The sequence below is a fragment of the Neovison vison genome, chromosome X, assembly GCF_020171115.1.
Source record: "Neovison vison isolate M4711 chromosome X, ASM_NN_V1, whole genome shotgun sequence".
In the NCBI taxonomy this organism is placed as follows: Eukaryota; Metazoa; Chordata; class Mammalia; order Carnivora; family Mustelidae; genus Neogale; species Neogale vison.
The window spans coordinates 90,278,223-90,290,403 of NC_058105.1; the positions used below are offsets into that span (position 1 = coordinate 90,278,223).

The following is a 12,181-nucleotide window of genomic DNA, read 5'->3' on the forward strand; positions in this document are numbered from 1 at the left end:
ACCTACTCCTACATATACCCTTCCTGCAAGCCTTCTCTGTCAAGAGGTAGAAGGCTCTTTACCCCGTTGAAGGCATTTCAGACACAACAGGTAGGCCCTAGCTAAGCTTGGGCATGGATTGCTGGGTCCCCTAGGAACATTCAGACCCTCTGCCTGGGTCTCAGCACAACAATCGGGAGAGTTAGAGTGTCACCCTCTCGGTATTTGTGAACTGAGTGGAAGAAAGAGTAGCAAATGTGAGAATATTATTGTAGCACACACACTTCTGCAGAAATCTCCAAAATATTCTTGTCATGACTTTTGGGCAACATCTCAGATCCTGGACTGTGCTAACTTCTACCATCAATGCCTCCTGGGCTGATCTCAAACCTGGATCTTTTTCAACTCTACCAACAACTTGTTGCACTCTTGATCTAAATTCATGTGCTCTATTAATCATTTCATCATTAGTATCTCTGTATTTTGACCATGAGTCCAAGATGCTGTTAACTCATTTACCATATGTGCCCTTTTTTTTTTTTAAAGATTTTATTTATTTATTTGACAGACAGAGATCACAAGTAGGCAGAGAGAGAGGAAGGCAAAGAGAGAGGAGGAAGCAGGCTCCCCGAGAAGTGGAGAGCCTGATGCGAGGCTCGATCCCAGGACTCTGGGATCATGACCTGAGCTGAAGGCAAAGGCTTTAACCCACTGAGCCACCCAGGCGCCCCTGTACCCTTTTTTTATAGACTGAGAGTAGGCATTTGTTAATTTTCCACTATCAATACCTCTCTGGTCTGTATCTCAACTATTGGACCAAGGTTGACTTTTCTACCATCAATGTCCTTTGGATTAGACCGCCAAAACAGACATAGGCCGCAGATGACTGGGTTCCAGCACAAACCTGAGAGGAAATTATGTCTGAAGGATAACAGAGGCCCAAGTTCAAGAACTGGACCTGAGGACCATCAAAAGTACAAGTTCATTCATGGTAGAAGATTGCTCCCGAAGCTGGGCTTATGGTCAGTAAAACAAGAGGGTGATTTCTGGCAAAGTCATTAACAGATGTTTTTAGATCAAACCAGGGAGATTGATGATGTTGAAAGTTCGTATTATCCTAAGGTAGAGACAGGGAATTGTTAATGGAGGCCCAGGGTTCCAAGTCAGAAGTGATGGTTTGTCACCTCAGAGAACAGACTATAAAAGACTGAGGCTTCCATGTGTTCTCTCACTCTTTCTCTCTCTGTCTCTCTTCATCCCTCATATCACTCATTCTGGGAGAAACCAGCTGCTATGTCATAATGACAATAAGGCAGGCAGCCTTTGGAGAGGTCCATATGCCAAGCACACCTACCAATAACCAGTGAGGAACTGAGGCCTCTAGCCTATAGTCATATGAATGAGCCAGAGTAATCCCATTTCCTCCTTTGTTTGCAAAGTCTAAGGTGATCGACCATCTTTGCTTGCCTAAAACTGAGGGATTTACTGGGCCAAGAGACAATCAATGCTGAAACCAGGAAAGTCCCAGACAAACTTGAACAAGTTGTCTGCCCTAGGTGAGATTCCCTCACAGTCCTTATGGTGTGTGGTCTCCCTTGCTGCAGCAAGTTAACAGGCCCATTAACGTCAGATTATGGATGGGACCCTGGTGGTCTTCATGAGGTAGGCTTTATCAAGGTCATTAATGTTGGAAGGGTTCAGAGGTCACGTTTGAGATCAGTCCTGGTATACACTGATGGTGGAGTATTTAACAGACCTGGACTGAAGCTTCAGATCAAAGGGGCATTGATGTAGGAATAATTAATTGAAGGCTGAGTGCTAACCATGTCAGAAAAGCACTAATGGTTGAAAGTTATCAGAGCTCTAAGTCAGACTAGAACAATATTAGATGGGGTTAGAAATTGGTCCAGAGGAGGTAGAAATGTTAAAAGGGGTCCAGAGTTTGGATTTTGACAAGAAGGTCTTTGGTGGTGGATTAGATCACAAATGACCAAGTTCAAGGGCCAGCTCGATGAGCAGTGGTGGTGGAAGAGTTAACAGAAGCCAGCAATTTGAATCTAGACCAAGTCTGTGGGTTGTAGATAAATGGTACAGCTGGCCAATGGCTGTGTAAGAGAGGTGGGGTATAGTTCCTGGTGGCCAATGAGCTGAAGCAGCAGCCTGTTACTAAGGAGAATCTCCTGTTGCTATGTGCTGAGTACCAACTCCATGAGAAATGAGCCAGCCAAAGGGACACCTGAGAAGCTGTAGACTGAAGGCACAGTTAGGGAATGGCTGAGCATAGGAGGCTCTGGCCTCTCCACTCAAATAAGGCTGCTAGGTCTGTAAACCAGAAGTCCCTATTGTCCAACGCAGGGAGGGGGCAGGGCCCGTCTGAGGGGGTGTAGATACCTGATGCTGTGTGAGGGGTAAAGCCTGGGGCTGCTCTGGACAGAGGATGCAGCTGGCCAATGACTCCGTGGGGGAGGCGGGCTTTAGTTTCCATGGCCAATGAAATGTGAACATCCCTGTCACTATGCAGAAATAACTTTGCTGTACCAAATTATATCCATAAGAATGAAGCCTTTGCCTGTTGCCTGGAGAATCTAAATCGTTTTGATGAAAAACAACAAGCCTCCATGTCCAACTCAAGTGGAAGGGGAGGAGGAAACAGCATGAGGGGCTGCAGACAGGTGACACATTAGGAAGAAAAAGAAACAAATGAAATGTCATGATGTATTTTATTTAAACTACATATCCAAAACATCATTTCGACTTGTAATCAGTTTTTTAAATTGCTGATGAGATATTTGGCATCCTTTTTGTTGTAAATAAGTCTGCGAAATCAGATGTGTATTTTACACTTAACAATATGCCTCAATTTGAATACTAAATTTCCACCAGAAATACTTGATTTGAATTTAGATTTCATAACATTTAAATTTTAAAACACAGATTAATATTCACAAATTCGTCCAAACATACTTGAAAAGTTTTCTGATTACTGAATTGAGTATCTATTTTATTTTATTTTTAAAAGATTTTATTTATCCATTTGACAGAGAGAGAGATCACAAGTAGGCAGAGAGGCAGGCAGAGAGGGGGGGAAGCAGGCTCCCCGCGGAGCAGAGAGCCTAAAGCGGGGCTTGATCCCAGGACCCTGGGACCATGACCTAAGCTGAAGGCAGAGGCTTAACCCACTGAGCCACTAAACTAAATGTTTAGTTAAGGGTGCCTGTGGTTTAGTGGGTTAAGCCTCTGCCTTTAGCTCATGTCATGATCTCAGGGTCCTGGGATGGAGTCCCGCATGGGGCTCTCTGCTCAGCAGGAAGCCTGCTTCTCTCTCTCTCATTGCCTGCTGTTCTGTCTACTTGTGATCTCTCTCTCTGTGTCAAATAAATAAAATCTTTTTAAAAAATAAAATAAATGTTTCGTTAATTCAAATAAATAACATTTAAAATTCAATTCTCAATCTCACTAGTTTCATTTCAAGTATTCCATAACCACATGTGGCTGGTGTCTACCATATCAAATGACATAATTCTAGACAATATGCCACTGATGGTAGTCGAGTTAGAGACGAATGGTTTTGAGTTGTGGACCAGGTAGGCGTGGATGGTAGAAGAGTTCACAGAAGCCAGGGTTGAAGATATATAAAAGATGGGAAACGGTGATGGATTGTTGACAGAAGCCCACCTTCAAGGACAAACCAATGTAGCAAGGATGGTGGAAGAATGAACAGAAGCCTGGGTCTGAGGTCAGCCCTGAGAGGTGTTAATGGTTAAAAAATAGAGTTTTCCAGTCACAACAGGATAGCAGAAACCCGTTTCTCACTGCTCCCTCCTGCTAAGCGCAACTATCAACCCTAGAAATGAAACAGGAGAGCATCAAGAGAAAACTATGAAGGGTGGTAAAAAAAAAAAAAATTAAAGTGAGTTTGTTTTTTAAAAGATCTTATTTATTTATTCGTCAGAGAGAGATAGCATAGAAGGAAAAGCAGGCTCCCCACTGAGCAGGGAGCCAGATGCAGGATGCGATCCTGGGACCCTGAGATCATGACCTGATCTGAAGGCAGATGCTTAACTGACTGAACCACCAGGCTCCCAAGAAGGTGAATTCATTTAGGATCCCAGGACTGGAGGAACAGCACAACTTCAGGGTATCTTACATTCCATCCTCCATCCCAGGAGAAGGTGACTCAGGCCGGGCATTTTCTAACACCCAACCTAGGAACACGAGGCAGCTCAAGGAGGTTCAAAGGGAAGACCCTCTGACAACATGAGGCAGACCCAGTAACCACAAGGGGATGGACTGGGAGCCTTCTTACAGTAAGTGGCCATGAGAAGTTCTCTCTTTCTCCATTGGGCCCCAGACTGCCCTCCCCCACCAACACTGCAGCAAGCTGGGGGAAGCTGTAAGAGGGAGGCAGCCACAGCAAGACACCAGGCCTGGAAAACTCCCCTTCCCTTGAAAGCCCCAAGACCTGAGATTCCCTTCCCACAACAGGAGGCACAAGGCGAGTGCATGAAATCAGCAAGAAGAACCCAAGCAGGCAACCAGACTTGGAAAATCCTCCACATTACCAGGCGTACTGGGGCAAGCAGGCAGAAGCAGCAAAAGGGGCTCAGCCACAACAAGCATCATGCCTCAAGATGCCACTTTGAACGTGCGGGCCAAAGATTGCCCTTCCCTGCACAGAGACACCTGGACAGCCATGAGGCAGTGATCAGGGGAGCTCATCACATCCCTCTACCACTGAGAGACCCCAGAAGTCTGGCCTGTAGAAATCTTTTCCACCCCCTCAGGCAGAACCAACAGAGACAAATGGAAGCCCCAGAGACACCAGATAGACCAAGCAGATGAAAATTACACCACAAACTTTCTGAAAATTAAACTTCCATTGGGGGATGTCTGGGAGGCTCAGTCAGTTAAGCATCCGCCTTTGGCTCAGGTCATGATCCCAAGGTTGTGGGATCAAGTCCTGCATCGGGCTCCCTGCTCAGTGAGGAGCCTGCTTCTCCTTCTGCCTGCTGCTCCCCCTGCTTGTGCTTTCTCCCTCTGACAAATAAATTAATAAAAATTTTTAAAAAGGCCTTCTATTAGAACTACAGCACAAAAAATAGGTCAAAGCCCACATCCTAAACCTAAACAGGGTAATAAAAGATTTTAATAGGACCCAGAGTCTCCTAACATCATGGACAAATGCCTGGGATACAATAGAAAATTCTCCTCCATTCCAAGAACAAAGAAAATCACAACTTGAATGGGAAAAGAAAACCTGGTGCCAACACGGAGATGACCCAGATGTTCCAATTATCTGCTGAGGATTTTAAAGCCGCCATCATCAAAATGTTTCAACAGTTATAAAATCTGCAAATTCTCATGGAACAAAAGAAAAATCTCAGCAAAGAAATAGAAGTTGTTGTTTTAAACCCAATGGCAATTATAGAACCGAAAAATTCAATAAAAGAAATAAAAATCTCACTAGATGGGCTTTTTAAAGAAAAAAATTGAACTGAGTACCTTTAAACCTCTAATTGGCTTTATTCAATCATTAATGAATCTAGCAGTATCCCATCTATGCAATAAAAAACAGCTCTGAGGAGCTGTACAAAACATTAGATTATTATAGGTAGAAGAAGGCAGAACAAGGAAGTTACTAGCAAGGAGTGAATTGTTTCAGGCAAGGTCACCTTCCTTTGAGGGGTGACGGAGGTCTACAAGTAATTACCTCATTAGTGCTGACCAGGAAATTCTAGACTGACTGGTTTATATTACATTCCTGGGAGATACTGAAACTGCAGTTAGGTTAGGAACTAAGTCTCTATTTGGTGATATGAGTTGAGCACAGATGACTCCATTTGGGGGCCTGTCGTCCTCCCCCCGCCCCACCCCCCGCCACCATGGCCTCAATAGTAGAGTGGAGATGACAGAATATAGAATCATTAAATTTAAAAACTAATCAATAGAATTAACCCAATCTGAACAACAGAGAGAAAACTGATTGAAAATATTGAACAGATGGGGGACCAGGGTGACTCAGTTCTTAAGCATCTGCCTTCAGCTCAGGTCATGATCCCGCATTGTGCTCCCCGCTAAGTGAGAAGACTGCTTCTCCCTCTCCCACTCCCCCTACTTGTGTTCTCTCTCATTCTCTCTCTCTCTGTCAATTAAAAGAAGAAAGGAAGAAAGAAAGAGAGAGAGAAAGAAAGGAAGGAAGGAAGGAAATACTGAAGTGAGAAACAGTAACAAAACACCTAGCATTCGGGATGCCTGGGTGGCTCAGTGGGTTAAGCAGCTGCCTTTGGCTCCAGTCATGATCCCAGTGTCCTTGCTCGGCAGGGAGCCTGCTTCTCCCTCTTCCTCTGCCTGACACTCTGTCTGCCTGTGTTTGCGCGCGTGTGCGCTCACTCACTCTCTCTCTCTCTCTAGCAAATAAATAAATAAAATCTTAAAAAAAAAAAAAAAAGCACCTAGCATTCATATCGTAGATGTTCCAGAAGGGTGACAAAAAGCGAGGCCAAAAGAAAACTTGAATAACTGCCGGAATGTTCCAAATCTGTCAAAAGACACAAACCTACGGATCCAAGGAGCTGAGGCAATCTAATGGGATAAACCCACCCCAAATTCACATCAAGATATATCATAATTAAGCTTTTGAAAACTAAAGACAATGAAAATACGTTGAAAGCAACCAGAGAGAAACAAAGCATTAGCTCTAGGGGAACACCCATTTAAATGACAGCAGATTGGGTGAGGGAGTTGGGGAGATGTTGTTTAAGGGGACAAACCTGCAACTCTTAGATAAATAAGTTCTGGGTATCTAACGCACAGCGTGATGGATATAGCTAAGGGTATCATATCTGATGTGAAAATTCGGGGATTCAGGAGTGAAAGGTCAAGCAAGAATTCTTCAGATGTCTTCCGTGCAAAAAGGTGGTTTTATTAAAGCATGGTGACAGGCCCCATGGGCAGAAAGAGCTGCACTGGGGTTGTGAGGAGTGGCTGATTATACACTTTCAAGTTGGGAGGGAGTTAGGGATAGTGTAAGTCTCTAAGGAATTTGGAAGCAAGGTTTGCTGGACCTTGAGGGGCCCCTGTTGAAGATAAGGTCACTTACTACTGTCTAGTTCAACCTTAGTCATGAGACCCTTCAGATGGATATCAGCGAGCCTATGCTTGGAGGATGACTGCTAAGATACGTCTTAGGGGGCAGAGATAAAGGAAGTTTCCCAAGGAATTTTTCTGTTAAGGAGATTTACAGGATCCTGGGGGGTTGGGATGATGCGAACGTGGCTTTTGCCCTTAGCTAAGTATTAAGCTAGGGGAAGGTTGCTCTGCCTGTCTCAAGGACTTGTCAGTGGGCTGTAAGCAGTAAGGAAATTTATTTTTTTTCTTTTGCCTCTGTTCCCGACATCAATATCCTTGAATACTGCTAGGAGAGTAGATCTTAAATGTTCTCACCATAAAAAAAGAAAGGGTAACTGCGACAGGATGGAAGTATTATGTTACAGGAGTGATCATACTGTAATATATAAATGTATCAAATCAACACATTATCCACCTTAAACTTACACAATGTTATATGTCAACTATATCCCAATTTTTAAGTTAAAAAAACAAAAGCTCTCAGTAAAAATGACAAGAAAGGGACGTGTGGGTGGCCCAGTCAGTTAAGCGTCTGCCTTCGGCTCCAGTCATGATCCCAGAATCCTGGGATCAAGCCCTGCTGCGGCCTTGGGCTTCCTGCTCAGCGGGGAGCCTGTTTCTCCCTCTCCCTCTGCCCTCTCTCAGCTCGTTCTTTCTCTCTCTCAAACAAATAAATAAAATCTTAAAAAAAAATAACAAAAATTATAAAAAATTCAACCAAGTACATTTTGAAGATCTAATTGGCTTTATTAATTGACTCCTGAATTGGACAGCAACCCGTCTACCGTCTAGCAAGTCCAAGGGTTTACAGAAACGGAAAAGTCTTTAAAGGTAGAGAGGGAGTGGGAAAAAGGAAATTATTAGCAAAGACTCCATGGTTTTAGGCAAGGTCACCTGCCGTGGGGGGGGGTGGAATGGAAGGAGTCTCTCAGTAAATTTCCTATTGCTGACCAGGAAATTCCCAGGTTGACTGGTTAAAGGTTACATTACCAGGGGGTTGAAACTGCAGTTAGGGTTAGGTATTAAGTCTTGATTTACTGACTTGGGGTCCTAACCCTATGGGATACAATTTGGGGCCGGTGGCTGTCTTTTTAACGCTGGTACTCTAGTAACAAAAATGTTCCTGAGTTATGTGACCTGCTGTAGCAAATTAATGGAGCCTAAGGAGGGGTCGTGAGAATCTCCGGTTTGTAGCCAGATGGTCAGAAGTACAGGTAATCTGAGCCTGTGACTGCCATCTGAAGTGTGTCTGTGGCAGGCTGGGGCGAGGGCGGCGGGGTGGGGGTGGGGGGAGTCTTGTAGGACTGAACCCTTAATCTGCAGATCCTGGGGCCACCTCCGGGTAAACGGAATCAGAATTGCCCGCTGTGGTGTCAGAAGCCCACCCCCGCCCCGCATTGGAATTGGGTCCAGGAACCCAACGTAGTTTGGTACCAGATACGTGGGATTTGCTAAGAATGGCCCTTGGCTACTGGAAACAAGTGGTTTGGAGAGGGAAGGATAAGGGGGTGGGGGTGGGGGTGAGGCAGGTTTGATTCCGGGGTGGCCACGTGGTCACTTAAGGTTCAGAGCCGAAGCTATGCGGTGCTCAGTTACTAAAGATAAAAATTACCAATGAAATTTAACAATGCATCCAATTCGCAGGCAGTTGGTTCACTGAATGCATAAGGAAAGAATGAGAAGCTAAGAAGAAAACGAAGTAATAAAAGGCCAAATCTTCAATCCCTTGGTTATTGTCATCTGTAATAGCTAAACAAAAGTCAGAGAGAATGCCGGCTCCGGCTCTGTTGCTAGCCCAAGCTCAGATTTCAGTCTAAGCTTCAGCCCCCGGCATCAAAGCCGCCCCCAAGGTAAAAAACCCAGGTGGGGGATGGGCAAAGCCGGGAAACGATTGAAACTGGGGGAGGGGATCGGAGGGAGAGGGGGTTGTTTCCTTTTGTAGATCGGGGTGCCCTCAGCTTCCAGAAAAGCCTTTACCAAAATGAATTATGAGAATCATTTCCTTAGGAGCTGCGTCCGTGGTCTTTGAGTGCTGCCGAGCGGAAGAGCATGTCTGGTTTGATCCAGGACTCGCAGCTCACTCCCCAGGTCAAGATAAATGCTGTGATTAAGGGGCCCCCTTTCACGGGGCACCGCAGACAACCTTATTGTGGCAGAACTTAAAAACAGCTCCGGAAGCCTTATTGAATTTGGAGTCTCAGCTTCCCCTCCCGGGTCTTACAGATGCTAATGAACATTAGGGTCATTAACAAGTGAATGGGGGGTGATTCCGAGGGCACAATCCGAGGACTCTTCCCCCACCAGGTGGAAAATTTTTTAACAGTTGTTTAGAAGTGGGGTGAAGAAAGCAAATAATTTAGGAGCAAAACGGGGGAGAGTCACGGGATTTGTCCCAGCAGAGCGGAAATCTTTAGATGGTTAGTAAGAGATGGGATGAATGAAATAGACATTGAGGGGGTTAAAGCAGAGGTTTTAATACAGCACTACCGAAGGTAGCAATACCAAAGCTATTACCAAGGGTTGGGTGGCCAGAAGGAACCCCCACCACCACCGCAAGTGTCCCAATATCAAAGGGCCTCAAACAATTCTGCTTTATTTACCCCAGTTAGAAGCAATTTGAAAAGTCAGGAGGTAGAGATTCCTCTAAGAAACCCGACCAGCAATCCCATGGATCAATGGTTAGGCAAATTAATCAAGTTAAAAGTTGACAAAAGCCCTGGGGCTGGCTTGGTCACTGGAGCCTGCGACTGAATCTGGGGTTTGTGAGCGCAAGCCCCACGTTGGGCTTAGAGATTAATGAAAAAATAACATCTAAAAAAAAAAAAAAAGTTGACAAAAGGACCAGAGCCCCGTGCCTGGGTCCGTCTCTGAGGAGCCAAAGGCCTTTAGCATCAGAGTAGAAAAAATGGTAGGGGGATGGAGAAGTTTCTAGGACTCCTTGAAACAGAAGCCTTACAGATACAGAGCTGTAGTACCAAAATCTGCCGATGAAGTCTTAATGGAGGCTACAGTTAGAAATGCAAGCGAAGGGGAGCGTGCTTTTCCACCCCAAAATATGCTTCTTTGGCATGGGGATTATTTTAAACTGCTTACTTTCAAGAAATAGCAGACACAGGTGAAACTCTGAAAATTGAATAGAGGTTACATTTGGTAAGAGACATTTACATGTATAAGAGAAATATCCATTTGCAAAAGAGTCTTTGTTACCTTACCAGGAAGAGGGTTATGACTCAATCTCTAGAAATTCTTTTTTTTTTTAAGATTTTATTTATTTATTTGACAGAGAGGTAACAAAAGCAGGGGGAGAGGAAGGGGAGAAGCAGGCTTTCCGCTGAGCAGGGTGCCCCTCAATCTCTAGAAATTCTTATCCACAGAGAAGACGGTGACTTAACTGTGCATAAGAACCCTATGCCAGGGGCGCCTAGGTGCCTCAGAGGGTTAAGCCTCTGCCTTCAGCTCAGACATGATCTCAGGGTCCCAGGATCTAGCCCCGCATCGGGCTCTCTGCTCAGCAGGGAGCCTGCTCCCCTGCCTTTCTGCCTGCTTGTGATCTATCTCTCTCTCTCTGTTAAATAAATAAAATCTTAAAAAAAAAAAAAAAAACCCTATACCAAAGTATCCTGTGCTCTGTTTCTTTTGTCTTTAGCTGAAGGTGGTATTTAAAGGGATGGCTTTGATCTTTTGGGGGGGTGCAGGGAGTTACTCAGTTTTCCTGGTCTGTCCCATGTATAAGGGAGGTATACACGTGATTAAACTTGTGTTTTTCTCCTCTTGATTGGTCTTGTATTAATTTACTTATCAGACCAGCCAAAGAAGCAAGAAGGGGAGAAGGGAGAACTTTTCCACCCCTACCTAAGGGCTGATAAAATTAAGGTGAAAGTTTGTAGGGGAATTGCTGTGTTTGAAGAGGCTTTATGTGAAGTGGTTGCATTTTTTTTTTAATCTAATTGTATTGTGGAGATGGACACTGTGACTGGGGAATGTTTCCTCTGCCCAACAGCATGACCCAGAAGGCGTGGAAGCCTGCCCTTCAAAGCAATGTTAATTGGACATGCTCAATGGGAATCAGTAAGATTGCCGGAGCCCATGGTGCAGAACGGGAGCTGGAGCGTGGAAGAGATTTCAGAATAGAGCGAGCCAGCCTAGATAAGAGTCTCTTTTAAAAATAGGGTCAGGAGGCCATCAGGGAGGAGGAATTTATGCACATACTCATTGAAGAAGCCATGAACTTTTTTTGAACTTTTCAGCCAGCTGCAAGCCCTCAGCCTGGGCTTAACTTTACACCATGGGCCCCCTCCTGCCCCTGTCCCCCGTCATCCCCAACTTCACTTTGAAAGGAACCAAAATGATTTAACAATTGTCAATCCCTCCAGTGCGTATGAACCCAACGAATCCCAGTTAACCTAGTTTCAGGCCCCGCTTTCCCTGGGGGACCTGAAAGAGAGCTACACTGTAAGGCTTTTGCCCCTTTCTTTGTTTTCCTTGGAACATAACTTAGATTTCTACCTGAATCTGTATCTCCTGAATCGCAAGTCTAATTGCTCAAATAAATGCCTTTTTTTTTTAAAGATTTTATTTATTTATTTGACAGAGATCACAAGTAGGCAGAGAGGCAGGCAGAGAGAGGAAGGGAAGCAGGCTCCCCGCTGAGCAGAGAGCCCGATGCGGGGCTCGATCCCAGGACCCTGAGATCATGACCTGAGCTGAAAGCAGAGGCTTTAACCCACTGTGCCACCCAGGCACCCCTCAAATAAATGCCTTTTTGTTTAAATTCTCGGGGAATTCTTTCTTAGTCCACAAGCGCTGATAGGGACAAACAATACAGTAGCCCCACAGGGAGCTTAGATTGGGCCTTAGGGCAAAAACCAGTGAACGCCTCCCAGTAACTGCTCTGAGGACTTTGAACTAGAGAATTTCCACTGGAAGGCACTTAATACCTTCCTGTGAGACATTATTAATTGAAGCTGTCTCTGGGACTGAAGGACATAAAGTGATCTTAATGCCAGAAAGTAGGCCACGAAAGACAAAGACCTGGTGAACAAATCCAGGCCTAAAGGAAGTGGCCCAAAGGCAA

At 44.9% G+C, this 12,181-nt stretch overlaps 1 long non-coding RNA gene across 1 annotated transcript; it reads left to right on the top strand.

Annotated features, from left to right (window-relative positions):
* The first annotated feature begins 8,162 nt into the window (after nt 1-8,162).
* LOC122896985 lies at nt 8,163-10,587 on the top strand. The gene is made up of 3 exons (XR_006382454.1): nt 8,163-8,321; nt 8,752-8,957; nt 9,115-10,587. It is a non-coding gene; the product is annotated as an uncharacterized LOC122896985 (long non-coding RNA).
* Nucleotides 10,588-12,181: the final 1,594 nt, after the last annotated feature.